Genomic DNA, 4500 nt, shown 5'->3' on the forward strand with positions numbered 1-4500 from the left:
TTTTTGAATTGCTGAAATTCTTCTCCATAATGAATATTAAGCAGTACCAAATCCCAGAAGGATAACAAGAAATTTCAGCTTTAATTTAAATATATTATAGGATTGTTGGAAATGAAGATTGGTACAGCCATTATGGAGAGAAGTGTGGAGGCTCCTAAGGATATTAAAAATAGAACTACCATATGACCCAGCAATCACTCTTCTGGGCATATACCCAAAGGAAATGAAATCACCACCTCATCTGCACTCTTATGTTCACTGCAGCATTATTCACAAATAGTCAAGGTATGGAAACAGTATTCAGGGCACCATTTTAATGCCTCTAAATTTGACACAATGTTTCTTTTTTTTTAAGTGAACATTTATTTTATTCACTCAAAAGGGCAATTTTTTTTTTTTTATTAAATCATAGCTGTGTACACTGATGCAATCATGGGGTACAATGTGCTGGCCTTATATACAATCTGAAATATTTTCATCTAACTGGTTAACATAGCCTTCACCGCACCTTCTTAGTTATTATGTTAAGACATTTATGTTCTACACTTAGCATGTACCCTTGTAAGATGCACCATAGGTGTGGTCCCACCAATTACTCTCTGTCCACCCATCTTCCCCCCTCCCCTCCCTCTCCTCTTTCCTCTTCTTCTTGGGCTATAGTTGTGTTATAGCTTTCATATAAAGCTATAAATTGGTTCCATAGTAGGGCTGAGTACATTAGATACCTTTTCTTCTATTCTTGAGATACTTTGCTAAGAAGAATATGTTCCAGCTCCATCCATGTAAACATGAAAGAGGTAAAGTGTCCATCTTTGTTTAAGGCTGCATAATTTTCCACGGTGTACATGTACCACAATTTATTAATCCATTCATGGGTCGATGGGCACTTGGGCTTCTTCCATGACTTAGCTATTATGAACTGGTCTGCAATAAACATTCTGGTGCAAATATCTTTGTTATAAAGTGATTTTTGGTCTTCTGGATATAAACCTAGTAGAGGAATTGAAGGATCGAATGGCAGGTCTATATTTAGATCCCTGACCGTTCTCCAAACTTCTTTGCAAAAGGAACGTATTAGTTTGCATTCCCATCAGCAGTGTGGAAGTGTTCCCTTTTCTTCATATCCATGCCAACATTTCTGGTTTGGGGATTTTGTGATGTGGGTTAAGTTAGATGTCTCAAAGTGGTTTTTTTTTGGCTGGGTTTGGGTTTGAACCCGCCACCTCTGGCATATGGGGCCGGGGCCCTACTCCTTTGAGCCAAGGCGCTACCATCAAAGTGGTTTTGATTTGCATTTCTCTGATGATTAAGGATGATGGGCATTTTTTCATGTGCCTGTTGGCCATGTGACACAATGTTCCTTAAGGGCACAGTGAGCTGGACAGTGACTTCATGGCATATGGCCACCAAGGCCTGTCCAGAAGTGCTACCTCACTGTCTAGTAGTAGAAATAGTCTCATCATCCTTAACCTTTTAAAAATGACTCTTCTTTCCTGGAGAGGGACAAAAGGGAAAACTCTGGCAAGGCTGTGTCTGAGGCCTCCTCTGTGGTTGAATAGAGACTTCCACCCAAGAAAGCTATAAAACCAGGTAATAAACAAAAACAACAGAAAATTGCAGGAGATGGGAAGAAGTATATAACCGGTAATGATGTTGGGAAAGAGAAACATCATTCTTTGCTTGAGACAGCTCCAGATAAAGAGAATAATACTTTTAGCTATCTCAGATGTGGTGTTGAATCTTGGCCAGTGCTCGACAAAGCCCCCAGACTTTTTTTCTCCTGAGAAGGAGAGCTACATTAGATAAATACTATTAGATTCACCCAAAGAATGTGCTTGGTCAGTTTACAGAAAAGATATTAATTCACATCCCTTGTCAAGTCTTGAACATGAGTGGGTTGCAATTGCCATTTGGGTTGTGTTATGTTGGTTGCTTTTATCATATTGATGCTTTAGTAGTTTTTAGAGGAAAACTATTTTTGAACTGGCGGAGACATTGTGAATTTGGCATCTGTGTCCGGTACTATGCATCGCTGTGAACCAAACTGACAGCCTGTTAAGGCAACTGCGTGTGATCAGGAATGCCTGGCTGCATCGCTGCCTGCCGTGTTGTCAGGATCTACTTTGCTCATTTGACAATACCAGGTGTGAATGCAGACAGAGTGCTCTACTGTACGAACTCATCGTGATGGGATCGGGCTTGTGCCCCAGACGATGGCTATCAGCTTGATATGCCTGTTGTAGATCACTGATAATTCATCCCTGAAACTTCAAAAAGGGCAATTTTGAGAAATTTCATGGCTTACTTAAAATGAGCTGCACCTAGGAGGCTAAACAACAAAATTCTTGATTTTCACCCAAGCCCAAGATACACAGTGGCAATGTTTGTTGTGCCTTAACTAATATTGGCTGGAAGCTCACCCTTGTGACAGGAAAGAACTGCCAAGCCAGTTAAGGACATCTAAAGGAATTGCTGTGGGCTTGGCAGTTGATCTGGAAAGAAAATAAAGCAATATGTAAATGAAAGTTGCCAATTACTAAACCGATGGAGAATCCGGCTTACTAACATCTCTGGGTATAAGTATGTTACTTACAATAGAATTTAATGTGACTAAAGGGCAGTGTTGAGGTATAAGAGAGAATCAAGGTAGAAGAATACATTTATGAGAAAACTATGGTCAGCCATAAACTATGGCAGGTGGTTTATCGCCTATCACGGGTAGGTGTGTTCTTTATATCAGTTTCATCATTCTCATAGTGCCACAAATCGAAAAGGAATTTATAGACTCTCTGGTACAATTTGTTTGGAGTTTTGACAAAGTATCATTGCTTACTCTTTGGAATAGCAGGTCCTCACGGCAAATCTTATGAATTAGAACTGGCATTTTAACAAGATCCCCAGGTGAATAGTATGTATGTTAAAGTTTAAAAAACACTGGAATATGTTTTCTCTACCCTTCTTTTGACACAAGGTTGCCTCCATTTCTGTCAGTAGAGCTTAAGGAATCATCAGGGACTTTACCTGGCTTTGGTAGTTTCACATATATTGCAGAAAAGAGGTTTTTCAAAAGCCAAATAGTAGAACCTCTGTAGGTTGACCACCCAAGGGACTGTAACAAAGCGGTAGACATACAGAGGTGGTCAATATAAGGAACTAGACCAACTGTACTGGTACACACATGTGATGCATGTCCCGTCTATGCAAACTGGCTTGACTTAAGGAGGTGGTTAATACAGGGAGTTGCTGAACTGTGCAGATTCTACTTTATCATCCAGAACCAGCAGGTTAAGTTTTGATTGATGCATTTGCACTCAAATGTGCCTGTCAGTAGGTGGCTGGGCAGTCGTTCTAGTACGGTTGATGAGAGCTCATCTGAATCCCCACGTTGGCCCTTATCTCTTCCATACCATTTTCATTTTGTGACTAAAGAAAGTTTTTCTTTGTATCTCATTCTTAGTGTAATTACCATTCTGATTTTACCTCTAATAGGTATGTATATAAGTATAATTTTGGAATTCTATAACTGGAGATATCTTAGAGGTCATTAAGCATAATTTTCTAACTTTAGTAGAGAAAAACATGTGGCCCAGTAGATTAGGTGACTTTTTAATCCATTATGGATGGAATTTGGCATACATGTGTATATACTGACATTTAGAAAAAAATGAATATATTAATGCCAGGGAGAGTGGGCATTTAGTCTCTACAGGTCTCATAAAATAAATTACCTTACAAAATACACACAGAATTTATTTGAATATTATTCCCATGGTAGAACTACCCTAGGCCATGGATATGGCTTAAATATTTGTCCCCTCCAAAATTCATGTCGAACATTAATCTCTACGTGGGAATATTGAGAGATGGAGCTTTTAAGAAGTGATTGGGACCGGGCTGGGGGCTCAAGCCTGGAATCCTAGCACTTTAGGAGGCCAAGGCAGGTGGATTGACTGAGCTCAGATGTTCGAGACAAGCCTGAGCAAGAGTGAGCCCCTGATATCTACTAAAAACAGAAAAATTAGCCAGGCATTGTGGTAGGTGCCTGTAGTCCCAGCTACTTGAGAGAAATCCCAGCTACTTGAGAGGCTGAGGCAAGAGGATCACTTGAGCCCAAGAATTTGAGATTACTGTAACGTCTGATGACATTGCACATGACCCAGGGTGACAGAATGAGACTCTGTCTCAAAAAAAGAAAGAAGTGTTGGGTTATAATGAGGGTACCCTCAGGAATGGACTAATGGGTTATCATGAGAGTGGGACTGGTGAGTTTATGAGAAGAGGAAGGGGGACGTGAGCTAGTGTATTAGTATGTTGGCAGGTTAGCACCCAAGCATGCACCCAAACCCCCTTGCTATGTGATGCCCTGCACCATGTTGGGACTCTGCAGAGATCCCCCACCCGCAAGAAGGCTCTCCAGACGTGGCCTTTCAACTTTGACCTTCTCAGCCTCCATAGTTGTAAGAAATACATTTATTTTCTTTAAAATTACTCAGTTTCATG

Source organism: Nycticebus coucang, chromosome 12 (genome assembly GCF_027406575.1).
Source record: "Nycticebus coucang isolate mNycCou1 chromosome 12, mNycCou1.pri, whole genome shotgun sequence".
Classification (NCBI taxonomy): Eukaryota; Metazoa; Chordata; class Mammalia; order Primates; family Lorisidae; genus Nycticebus; species Nycticebus coucang.